This window comes from Crocodylus siamensis, chromosome 2, assembly GCF_052110815.1.
Source record: "Crocodylus siamensis isolate JL-2025a chromosome 2, ASM5211081v1, whole genome shotgun sequence".
Classification (NCBI taxonomy): Eukaryota; Metazoa; Chordata; order Crocodylia; family Crocodylidae; genus Crocodylus; species Crocodylus siamensis.
Window position 1 is genome coordinate 183,090,258 of NC_143396.1, and position 13,537 is coordinate 183,103,794.

The following is a 13,537-nucleotide window of genomic DNA, read 5'->3' on the forward strand; positions in this document are numbered from 1 at the left end:
AAACTGGTTCCAGCTGTTTTCAAACTGGTTTATGTGCCCTGAACATCTGCTCTGTTACAGGTTTAAACCAGTTTCTGATCACTTAAACCAATTTATGTGTAATGTCTGCCCCTAGCCTTATAGTCCAGTTTCATGTCCTGCATTCTAAAGAAATAGTAGTTTACCATACAGAGATTTCCTTATTTCAGTTGGTTTAGGTACAGAGTATAGCTTCAGTGTATTCTCTTTCAGCTTCTAGGTCAGGGATGATAGTAATTCACTTTCTTCTCTTTCCAGGTTGTTTTGCATTTTCCTTTGAAGCCTGTATTATATCTTTTCAAGCCATAATGAGGGACTGGCTCTTTATTAACAGTTCTGCCATCTTCTTTTTTATCACTTCTTCAGGTGCTGAAAACCATTTCAGATGAACTATTTAAATATTCAATTTTTTTATCATTTCCTGAAGAGCAAGGCACTTTACTATTGTACTGTGGGAGTGGTTAGGAGCCCTAACCAGAGACCAAGAATTCATTGTGGTAGGTGCTAACCATATGAAGTCATACCCTGACTCACAGAAGAGCAAAAGATGGTAAAGTGATTATTAGTGGCACAATAAGCAATGGTCACAGCTCATCAGCTATTTACCCACTGTCAAGTGTTTTTAAGCATCACAGCAGAGGTAAGTTTTAAGGAGAGGTTTGAAGGAGGTGGTGTGGATTTTTATAGATGGCTCTTCTCTGGTAAAACCAGGTAATAGGGTGCTTTTGGGGAAAAGTTGACAAGTGTGAGGGTGCTTGTGGAGGAAATTTGACTAACTGATCTCATTGGTAGAATGGAGTGGGAAAAGTTGAACAGCATGGAAGGACTGGTAGACATGTGACTAAGCCATGGGAGATTTTCAGAGTGAAGATAAGTAGCTTGTGCTTGATAAGGTAAAGAGATTAAAAGGAAATAGTGGGGTTTATAGAGTCAAAGTCATTAATCTGCTTTTTTCCCCTGCTATGTTATCTTTCCATGTATGCTGGAAGCAAAGGGCCAACTCCACTTGTGGATTTAAAGCAACACCATAGCGAGTCAGTCTTGTTCATTCCCAAAGCATTTTGAATACGTATTGTGTCTGGTACTGTATCAACAGAGGTGTGGTTCTCAACTCTGGATCCTCTTGGGTTAAATCCTGCCCTAAGCCTTGAGCCAAACCTCATGTGAAAGCAGTGAGATAGGTTCTCTCACTGTTGTGCTGGCCCAAAGGGGTACATGGTCTACCAGGTAGGAAATAGGTGTATCTTTCAGTGGCTAGCATGTAGTTTGCAATTAGCAGCATGCACTAAGGGTGCAGATAGGCAAAATTTGTCACTTCTATCTGGCTACAGAAAGTGGTCTGTAGCCATGACTAAACACAAGTGCACGGCTACAGACAGCTTCCATAATGGCTAATTGATTGGGTGAAAACCTGAACCCTCGTTGCATGAGGGTTCGGATGAAGACATTTCAAAACAGATCATCTTCTGTAACTTCTGGAAGCTGGCAGGCAGCACAGACAGCTGTTTTCAGAAATGGAGGGAGGAAAGAGTTCTTTCTGGGGGATTTTCAGCCACTGCTGGAGGGTAAAGTGGGTGTATTGGAACCCCCTGAGGTGGTAGGGGCTTCAATTCACCCACCCCACCCTCCAGTGCTGCCTGGGGAAACCCTAGAATAAGCTCACTCTGCGCCCTTGTCCCCCTCCCATTCTGACAACATTGCAACCTCGCAGGAAGGAGGGGCCATAGCTAAAGGAAACCAGCTACCAGCCTGGAACCAAGAGTGAACTTCTGTTTGGTTCTGGGGATCCTTGTAACTCACGCCGCTTCCTGAAAAGTGTTCTTGGTTTCAGCAGAGAACTACACTTCTGTCTGTACCTGCAGTTCTAGTTTCTATATACCTAGTGTGACATCACCTTAGCTCAGGGGTGGGTAAAATGCGGCCCACCAGGCCATTCTATCCGGCCCACAGGGACCCTTAAAAAAATTTAGAAAATAATAGTTATCTGCCCCTGGCTGCCTGTCATGTGGCCCTTGATGGCTTGCCAAGATTTAGTAAGCAGCCCTCTCCCCAAAATAATTGCCCACCCCTGCCTTAGCTTCTCCAATCAGGGCTTGCCCTGCCCCAACTTTCCTCTCAGCCAATTAATTTAAAAAGAATAGTGCCCAATTTAACCAATCAGGCTGGGGGCCTGAGTTCCCCTGCTTATCTGACTGAACCCCGTGCCCTCTTGTTTACATGAAACAGCTGGAGCTTTAAACAAAAGCCATAGGTATGAGGCCTAAACAAAGGGGTTTTCTGCCTATGCCCAGTCAGCAGTTTCTCCTTAGATTACCCAAGAAGGGGAGAGGAGACAAGATACCCAAATAGAAAACTAATAATTAGAATACATGCTCTACAAATCAGACACATAGAAAACTCCAAACATAATTATATTTAAATTAAAGCAAAATACCTAGCCACCTGAAACTAGAACACCTTTGTAGTACAAAATGGCTTGTACATTATGTGTGTTATAGAAGCATTTGAATAAAAAAATCACTGTAGATAATCTGCAGGGGGAAGCCTGAGTTTATGATTCAATGCTATTAATATCTGGCCAATCCTCTCCCTCCATCTGCAGCTGGAGAGGGCCCAGGGATTGTAGGGAATGGTGGTAGGTAGGAAGAAGGAAATAATTGGTTCTCATGCTTCTCTGGATAAGATAATGAGGTGAACTTGTGCTAGTAACATATCTGGTGCTAAGATAGCATTACCAGATGGGATGATGATTTGGGTCAGTCAAATTCATGTATCAACTTAATTCTCCTCCCAAAAGGGTGGACAGTAGTTAAAGCTGAATTCACACCTGTCTGCTTCCCAAACCACTGCCTCCTGACAATGAAAGCAGAAATGGAGGGGCAGCTCAAGAGAGGCAAGAGCATGTGGAAACTGAATGTGAATCTTCTGGACAATAAAAAGATATAGTGGGAGTTCAGACAGCACTACACGGGGTACAAAATGCTCAGATCTGGATACTGGAACCACACAGGGTGGTGGGCTAGTGTGAAAGAGAGAACAAGAGGCTTCTTCCAGAAGGCTGGAAGGAGATGAGCCTGGGCCCAGAGAAAGCAACATGAATGCCTAAACTGCAAGTTGAAGAGCCTGCACAAGCAGGCAGCAAGGGAGGCCATGTGGGAGGTGGAGACCCAAATTCAGGCCTGGTCTTCCTGGCCTAGGCTCCCTGGGTAGAGGAAGGAGAGGAGTGGGCTGCTTATTTTAGCAGGATAAAGCAGGCCAAGAAGGAAGCTATGACCAGCCTGATAGATGGAAGGGATGTAGAGTACCAGTCAAATAAGGGGAAGCTGGGGATAGCAGCAGCCTTCTAACAGTAGCTCTAAACTGTATGACCAGAGGACCCAGGGCAATGTAGGCCTGCGTGCAGGAGCTCACTCAGGTCTTTGGGGAGGACAAGTGTTGGAAGCTGGTGGAGGAGTTCAACAAAACTCTCCACAGCCTCAAAAATGATAAGATTCCTGGGGCAGATGGCCTGCCCAAGGAGTTCTACATTGCTTTCAGGGACCAGATAGGCCAGAACTGCTGGAGGTTTGTAGAGAGCACCTGCAGGAGGGCCAGATGGGGGCAGGAATGGTAGAGGGCCTCATAACCCTTCTTTATAAGGGTGCTCTATATATAATGTTTCTGAACTTTGGCTACAAACTGATGACCAAAATCTTGAATTAGTATTTTAAGTCTGTTATAGGTGCAGTGACCCATGAGGACCAGTTGTATGGAGTGCCAAGGTGACAGATCAGCCCTGATGCAGCTACAAGATGTGCTATGATACCAACAGGAGAGAGGGCTGAACTCTACCATGCCCTCAACACAGAGAAGAGAAGACCTATGACCAGTTATCCCATTGGTTCCTATTCAAGACACTGAAAAAGATGAGGGACCCTGCAACCTTTGTCACCTGGATAGAGACATTGGACACCAGCGTGAGCAACAGGGTACTTGTAAACAGGTCCCTGACAGCCCTGATTGCAGTGGAGTCAGGAGTCCAGCAGCACTGCCAACCCTTCCTGATCTCATCTGCATGAAGGAACCACTAGCATAGTGGCTCACGTGGGATCCCTGGGTCAGTGGAGTACAGAACCCTAGGAGTAATCAGGAAGAGACAAGGGTCCTGGCCTACATGGATGACCTCAATATCATATGCTGGGACAAGTGGTAGGTTGAAAGTGTGTAATAACATACCCAGGTATATGGAGCAGTGATGGGGACTGAGTTCAACATGAGCAAAAGCACTTGCCTAGACTGGGCAAACTCAGGGACCTATCAGCCCTGGGGGTAAATATCCTCAGGACAGAGTTCAACCCAGAGCTGACCAGATAGAGGACATGGAAACAGATTGAGGTCACAGCTAAATGGAGATTGGGACTATAGAAATCATGCTGCCTATCAATGGGTGGTGGGGACTGTGTGAAACTCATGAGTACAGTGTTACTACTGGTGCTTCTGCACATTGCGCTAGTCTCCTCCCCCTTAGAACATGTCATTCACAGAATCCAAAGAGCCACATGTCTTCTTCTGGGGCTCCAGATTGGAGAAAGTGGTGGGGACTACGTTGTTCAAAATAAAAGATCTGGAGGCAGAGGAGTGCCAGACATCCTGCTGTTCCTTGGGACCAAGTACATGAGCCAGATGGGGATAGAATCCAAAACAGCCCGCTTTGTAAACTATTTTGCAGGGCAACTACTGCAGGCTGTGTGGGAATGAGTCTTTCACAAGGACCAGCAGAAAGAGCACAGAGACTTGAACTGGCAGGTAGCCACTGGGCACTTTTAGTGCGAGCATGGAGAAAGTGAGGGGCAGGGACGCCCATCCAACTGCCCCAAGCAAACCTGCCAGCAAGAGTTGGAAACAATCCACCTTCTCTGGGACTGCCCATACACTAGAGGTATGGAAGAAAGTATGCCTACTCCTCCTGGTTGTGGCAGGGTTCATAACCTTGACCAGAGAAGCAGTTCTGTACAGATATTTGACTAAACAGCAAAGGATTCCATGAGCTGGCTTTGATGAAGTCATCTCCTGTTTCAGGAATGCTTGGGGAAGACCAGGAACCTACTCATAAACACACACAAACCTCTTAGTTGAGGGCTGCATCAAAATGGGAGTGATGTACTGGTAGTCCAGGAAGACAGTAGTAGACAATGGGCAAAAGATGGCAGACTTTATGGAAAAGAGGGGACTAGCATAGGATGTTCAGAGGCAGGGTCCCCAAGGAGAGCAGTGATGATGATGATGAGGAGGACAATAACAGCATCAAAGATAATGACGAATACAATGACAAGTGAAAGAACTAGGCAAACAGGCAGGGGAGTTGGTAGTGGAGGAAATAACTGAGGTAGTGCTTTGCATAATTGTGATGGTTAAAGATGATGGTGACAGACAAACAGGAACACAGCTGCGTGGTGCAGTTTTTGTAATGGGAATAAGAATGGTGTAACAGTAAAGGTGTTTTTTTGGACTGCCAAGTGAACCATGGTCGTCACAAGACAGGCTGGTAGAGGTGTATGGAAAAATGTGGCCTTTCCTTGAGCGTCTGAAAGCTAAGGCCTCCAGGGTTGGGACTTTAATGTAGGATGCCTGCTATGGATCTGGGAGTATCTGAAACCCCAGGCTGAAGAACCTAGGAGGTAGGATACTTGCCAGTGGCAGCGCCACACAGACTTGGATGATTGAGCTCTGCTCAGTCAATAGAATTCAGAACTGATTTGGCTGAATTGGCATGAGACATGAAATTTTAAAAAGTTGAAAATGTGGTAGGTTCCCAGTGCATCTTGACTTTTTTTGGCTAAGATCAATGGATCATTTTTGGCTTCAAAGGGAAGATGTCAGGACTGGCTCTAGCCTTCCTGGTGCCAGCCTGATATTGCAGTACTTCCAGGCCCAGTGCCAGTTCCCTATGGAGGGATCACCCGCCTGTTTTGTTTTTTGTTTGTTGTTTGGGGAGGGGGATGGGGGGGAGTTGAAGGGCTAAACATGCACACACACACAAGGTTCCCATCTACATTTTCATTGGCATGTTTGCCTAATATGGGCCATATATTTATTTTATAGTCATGCTCAGTGTTGGCTGCATATAATCTAGGGTTACCATATTTCTAGTTTCAAAAAAGAGGACACCTATCATGCGGAGGCACATGGAGGGAATATGACTGTGGGGGGAATATGACTGTGGGGGGCAGTGATATGCCGAGGCTGTGCCCTGCCCATTCAAAGGGCCCCCCTACCCCTTTCCCCCACTGGAGGGCCAGGCACGTTCCCCACCTCCCCTGCCCCATCACAGCCCCAGCCCCCCAAACCCCACCTCCAACCTACCTGCAGCTGCCAAAGCATGCACAGACCCACGTGGTGCTCCCTGCTGTGCTCGCCCTCCCCCTGCTCCCACCAGTGAAGGAAAGCAAAGTCCCAGACATGTGGTCAGGTTTGAAAAACCTGCCTAGTTGGAGATCAGAGGACTCAGAAAGAGGACATGTCCAGGAAAACCCAGACATATGATAACCCTGTATAATCAGCTTCATAGTTGGTTTCCATTATTGAGCACATGCTGCTTTTAGCAGCAGTTGAAAGATAGACAATGTATTTAGTGAGATTTCTTTGTATGGACATGTAGGATAAGGGACTTTTTTCCCCATGCTCATTGAGGGGGAAAAAACACTCGCCTTGTATTTGAGTAAATACAGTATTTTCTGCACTCTATCTGTAGAAGGTGCTGAGTTGCATTATTCCATGTTATTGTTCTGCTTTTATCATATAAGTTAAGGAGTTGTTAGCTGTTGTTGATAAAGATGGTTCCTCTATTATTCCCAGTGTGATCACTCTGGGACAAGAACCCCACAGATGCAGTAAAATCTCTAACTTATCCATGTCCTTTTTAAAATGTGGAGCCCCAAACTTCTCACAATACTCTATCGAGGCTGAGCTACTGTAGAGTAAAGAGTCCTCCATATCTTGCACCTAATGCTTCTATTCATGCATCCCAAAACCACGTTTGCCTTCTCCACACTTACTTGCCAGTTAGCCCATTCACTTGTAAACAGAACCTTAGCCGTGTTCTTAGTTGCTCTTTTGCTTTTAGACCATAGGCAACTCCCGCTTAGCGCTCTTAATTGATTCCAGAAAAAACGAGTGTTAAGCAAAACCAAAAGTATTTGACAACCCAAGATGGCGACTGCAAGTGTTGTTAATTACCCAAGATGGCAACCGTGAGTTGTATAATGAAACTCGACGAGCACTAAGTGAAAACAGGTTCATTATAGCATTATAGCAAAATAGCGTTAAGTGGGGGTTGCCTGTACTCAACTAATTGATTTATGAAGAAAAAAACCCAAATAATTATTTTAAATGACAAATAACATATGGAAAAAGCTTTCTAGCCTCCAGATGTTAATTAATTATGTGACCCACATTTCTGTTTTGTTGATTTTTATATCCAACAAATCAGATGCACAAATAATAGGAAAACCCATCATACATTGGCGTTACCAAGGATGTTGCATGCTGAGACAGTAGAAGACATACTAGCCTCTATGCTACAGCCATAGACTTAAGGATAAGCAACCCTAATCTGGAGGTGGTTGATTTTGCCCAATTTAGAATTGAAACACTTAAAGACCGACTATATATACCCCTCCCCCAGGAGCATGTGTGTGTGGGGCAGGGGATGGGGGTGCTTTAATTAGAGTACAACTCGTGTATTAGTGTCCCTGTGCTTCATTTGATGAGCTTTAGATAAAGCACCCCTGCCACTGTTTTGAAGTGCAGGGACGCTGATACATGAGATGTGGAGTCTGGCTGGAGCATGGTAATCACCACACTCCAGCAGACTCTATTAATTGAGTCTGCTCCAACGTGCTGTAATTACAGCACGTTGGAGCAGCCTCCACACTCATGCATAGGTACCCATAGCAACTAAAATAAGTACTGGAGCAAACATTTGCCAATAGCAGAGAACAAGAGGCAAGAGCGAAAGTCAAATCAAACAGCTGACCCAAATTACAGTAGTGTGCTCTTTATTGCTACTTTGACCAACTCTGTTTGCACGTTGCGCCTCTTTATTACCATATTTACCTGAATCCAAGATGACTTTGAATTCAAGATAACTCCCCAATAATTAGATTCTGTAAGTGGAAAATTATATATTTATTATATTTTTTCATGTATAGAATCTGATTTGTGGAAGGCCCTCTTAAATTGCCCTCCCGGCTATAATGGGAAACACCAGTTGGGGCGGAAAGTGGCCAGACCCCTGCCACTTGTCCCCTGAGACTGTGCCTGCCACCAGCCATGAACCCCTTTTCTGCCTCACCCTCCATGCCTGTGCCAATCCCCACGTCTCTTGTCCCCATGCCTATGCCTGTCCCCCCCCCCCACCTCTCCCACCTCCTTCTTCATTCTGCAGTCTGCCCCACAACCACTCCCTGGTCCCCCCTCTTCCTTATCTTCTGCTGCAGCTCTGCTCTTCCAGGCTGGTCAGCAGCAGTGCAGCCCTGGCTTGGCCCAGCCCAACCTGGTCAGGGAGAAGTGGCAGCAGCTCCCAGCCAAACCAAGGCTGAAGGGACTGGAGCTGGAGCAGAAAGTAGGCAGGGGAGGGTACAGTTGAGGGGGAAACAGGATGGGAGAGCCAGGAGATGGTGGAGTGTGGGGCAGGCACAGGATACAAGCAGTGGGGGGAAGGCTGCAGGTTACTGCCCCCCCCCCGTGGTCTTACCCATGCTCCACCCAACCTGTGCCCTCTCCCCCACCAAATGAGCCACCCCAGCCTGGGGAAACAGCAACTCAGGTCCAGCTTCAGCCCTGAGCCCAGAGCCAAAGCTGCAGTTGAGCCGTTGCCTGTCCCATCCCAGGCTGGTATTCAAATCCAAGACAAGTCTTTTTTCCCCCGTGCTGACTGGGGAAAGAAAAGCTTATCTTGGATTTGAATAAATACAGTACGCCATCATTTTAAAAAATAGCTATGTAGTCAGGAAAGCAGAAACTTATGGTCCATCATCCTTTGCAAACAAGCAAAGCAAACAGGCCATCAATAGGCTATAAATGTTGCCGTTTATTCAGATACACTAGGTTAAACATATAAGAACAACACAGAAAAATCAGGAGTGGCATGTGAAAAACTCCCTAAGAGAATAAAGGGCTGCTGAGGCCTCTGAGAGAGAGGAGCCAGCAGGCTCCAAGGCTCCAGGGCTAAGCGGAGGGTCAGCGGCCCCAGGCCCGCAGCCCCAAGGAGCCCGGCAGAAATTCCCCTTACCCAGGTGTGTTGGGAAGGGAGGGCCGATATTTCCCCGTGCCTGTATAAAGAAGAGGCCGGGACCAGAAAGCGGTAGCAACGCAGAACCGGAAAGAGGAGGTGGCGGTGGCGGTGGCGCAGGCCGGGGCACACTGAAGGGAACGCTGAATGCGACATTGAACGCTGGTAGGAGCCTCTGGCAGAGAGCAAAACCCCAGCGGGGCTGACTGGCCGCTGCGGCGCCCAGACCTGTTTGTTTACCGGCCGGGAGCTGGCTGAGCGCGGTGGGAGAAGGGTAATAACCCTAACAGAGGGGCACTATTGACTTTGGGTACCGTAGTCCCTGTAATAGGGGTACAGTTCAATAGGGAACTTAAGTTGTTAAAAAGGAATCTCGTTAAGCCCTACAAGGGGGCTCTCCGAGAGCCAACAAAGGGGTGCTTGACCCCTTGAAGGTCAAGCTTGAGTTGGAAGGCAGCTGCAGACAGACAGAGCAGCTACACAGATCAGGGGAACCTCCGTGGTTGTCGTGTTTGTTTTGATTGACCTTTCTTTTGTGGATTATCTGGGAGGAACTGAGGATATGTGGCCGGACCAACCGGTTGGCCACCACCCGGTGGAACGGGTGAGGGTGTAGGGGTGGCGGAGCCCTCAAACTCGGGACCTCGCGAGATGCCGGGAGGACTCATAATTGGACTACACACTGAAGACAACTGAACCAACTCCGTTAATATCAAGTTGTGGCAGGAGAAACGTATGCGTGTGAGACCCCAATTAGAGGTGCGGACACCCTAGGCAACTGGCAGGCGGCGTCTGTTAGGTCCACAGGGGACGGTGATACCTGACAAGGCCTAACAACTATTGCCAATAAACTTTTTGAGCAGTGTGTCACCTGCTTCTCTTCAGGCACTCCCCTTTTTTATAAGCCTGGCCTCTGTTTTCAGTTTTACTGAAGGAGATGCCTGAAAGACCTTTATATTTATTGATTTACCTTTATTTTAAACAGTGGTTATGTTACTCCACAGAACTTGTTCAATAGGACAATTAGCCTTAGGCCATCCTTCAAATCTACATCCCCCTCTGTTGTAAAGGGACCACATCCAGAGAGGAGCAAAGAGTTTAGTCCTTAATGCCCGTTCAAATTCTTATCTCTTTGCTGATATGCAAATATAAGTGCGCCAAGTCAAGGCAAGTGTGTTTGGTATGAATCAGTATGTAGTTTTGTAGCTCCTAGAGATGCCACTCTAAGTACTGTAAAATCCCTGTTATCCAGCATTCTACTAACCAGAATACTCTATTAACCAGCACCGCACCACTGCACCACTGCCATCTACCACCCTGTGCTGTCACGGCCACAAGCAAACTGCGTGCAACCACTCTGCACCACCACTGCCATCCACCGCCCCCCGGTATTTCTAGATACCTGGAATTTTTACATAACGGGCACCTGGCATTCCCCATTCATGCTGGGTAATGGAGATTTTACTTGTACAAACATAAAATAAGAGCTCAAAACCAGCTAGACAATAGAAACACAAGGTGGGAGGATGGAAGCGCTATAATTCTGATTTTAAAAGTAGAGAACTGAGTGCAGAGAGATTAAATGACTTGCCTCAGGGTCACTCAGGGAATGAGCGACTTGAGGCAAAATACCTGAAGAAAATACCTGACAGTGGAAAAATGGACATTCCAGCAGCTGAGTCCTTACTCAGGGCTGATGAACCATGACAAAGGTGCCCATGCATCAACCGCCTACATACTGGAGTTTGATACTCCAAGGAACTAATGAAGACATGGGGCTATATACTATTGGTTCAATCCCCTGTGACTGTGGCACAGAGTCTCAGACTATGCAACACCGGCTGCAATGCCCACTACTTGAAGGCACATGTTCAGTGAAAGACCTTGCAAAGTATAATAAATGAGCAGCCACGTATGTAACAAAAAGGTCAAATGTGGTGTGCAGACATGAGAAGATGATAACTTAGGGAATGACAGGGCCAGAACTCAACCAAGATACCAAAAGTCTCAGCCCAGTGTCTTTGACCACAAAACCCTTTCTCTTTGATTGTGCCTGTCAAAAAAAAAAAAAATCTTTTTTTTCCTCCCAGAACTAGATAGTTCCCACCCAGTTACTGTGTGCAGGACAAAGGGCTGCTATTAAAGGAATGTCATCGGGCTTTTGAATGACAGTACTGTGGCAACAGTCAAGCCAATGACCTAAAAAAGGTCACAGCAACCTAGAAAAGTAAATCTGACAAGGCAGCCAAGCCACCTACAAATGGGCTACAGAAGAAAGACTGGCATTTCCCTTGGCATGTCTTACAAATACACCCTAATTGTGAATTGATGGGCCAACAAATCATGCCTTAACTCACATAATAGTAACACAGTCACTGCATCACCTCTCTTGATTCACCATAACATTTTTTCAAATCAACTCCAGTGTTTTCATTGCATGTAATATACCTGGGGAAGTCTCTGAGTTAGAATGGTGGATGGCTTAGGGTTGTGGGGCTGGACTTCAGAGCAGGGCTATCCAACTGGTAGCCTGTGTGTTGCAAGTCTGCAAGGCTTGTTAGCATGACTTTAGCACCCAGGGGTTGAACACTGCTGTCACTCGTCCCCCCTCTCCATCCTTGCCTACCACCGAATTCCAGATTTTTGATCACCATTGGTAATTTCCATTGGTGGAAGAAAAAGGTAGGGTGAGCGGTGGCAACATTCACCCCCTGGGTTCCAGAACCATGCAACATAGTGCTCCTGGCTGCTGTGCCAATCAGCCACCACCCTGCTGCTACAGGTGAGTTATCCCGTCTGCAAGAATCCCCATGGTCTGGATCTGACCCGTGGGGCCAACCTGGAGTTTGACACCCCTCTTTTAGAGTATTCTGGGTGCAATACACTTACCAGCCGGATTTTATGTTTCATAACATCTTCCTTAGCATGGAGAAGTTAGGAATTCAAAATACTTTCAATTGACTAGAGCAGGCAGGTGGCACAACCACTCTGTGAGCCACTTCTCCATCTACAAAATGGGGACAGTTTTACTCCCGTCTCTCACTTTGCCTGTTTAGACTCCAGGCACTTGGGGATGAGGAGTCTCTTAGAACAGGGGTGTTTAACCTCTGGACCATGGGCCAGATGCAGCACACAGCACTATGTGATCTGGCCTGTGGGGCTCCTCACAGGTGTGGACATTTGGCAGCAGGAGACCAGTGGCACTAATCGCATGCTGCCAAATCTCTGGACCCATGGAGAGCCCCAGGCCCTGCATGCTGTATTCAGCACCAGATCCCAGCATGTGGGCTGAGTGGAGCAGTGCTGGGCCCCAGGGCCCAATTGCAATGTGGGACAGCAGCAGGCCCCCATGACCCAATCCTGGCATAAGGAGGGCAGAAGGGGTGGCACCTGATCCATGGGACCCAATCCTTGTGCAAAGGTGGGAGGGATAGTGTTGGAGCCCCAGGGCTCAATCCTGGCATGCAGGACAATGAAGGGGTGGTGCCAAGCCCCAGGGCCTGATGCAGCCCTCAGATAGGTTTCAGGCCACTCATCTGGCCTGTGGGGCCAAAAAATTGAGCACCCATGTCTCAGGCGATATCTTCACTACAAAGTCCTGCTGGCACAGTTGTGCTCCAGCATGGAGCCTGGAAAAATCACGCTCATTAGTTGTCATCACTGTTTAAGCAAAACTCAAAGTGCAGTCACATTATGCTGATGCTGGATTGCACTGTGCAGAAAGTAGGGTAGCTATGCTGGGAATAAAACACCTTCTGTTGGAATATGCTGCACCTTCACTAGAGGGCTCTGCAACTACAGCAATGCCAGAATAGCTGTAATGGTAGGAGCCCTTCTAGTCCAGGTAAGGTCTTTCTGGGAGATATACATGCTGTGTCTAAGAAAATACTCATAACAAACTTGTGGAGATAGTTGCACAATGATCCAAAAATTTGATTCATCATTTGTAGCTGGTTGAATTGATGAAACATTAATATTATATCCTCTTTTCCCCCCCCTAAACCAAGCTAAATTTCTTTTCCCACCCTTTTACTCAAATCTACATCACCCTGTGGTACATATGTCCCCATTCCCACACTGAGGCACTCCAGTTCTTGCTGCTTTTGCTTTTCCCCCAGTTTCAAGATTGAGTCTGTATCAGATCCTTGATGTTCAAAAACAGGTTTGATGACATGGGCAGATTTTAAAGGAAGTTAAACACAGTCCTTCAGCTGTAATTACTCTTCTGCTGATGCAGCAAAGGAAGGG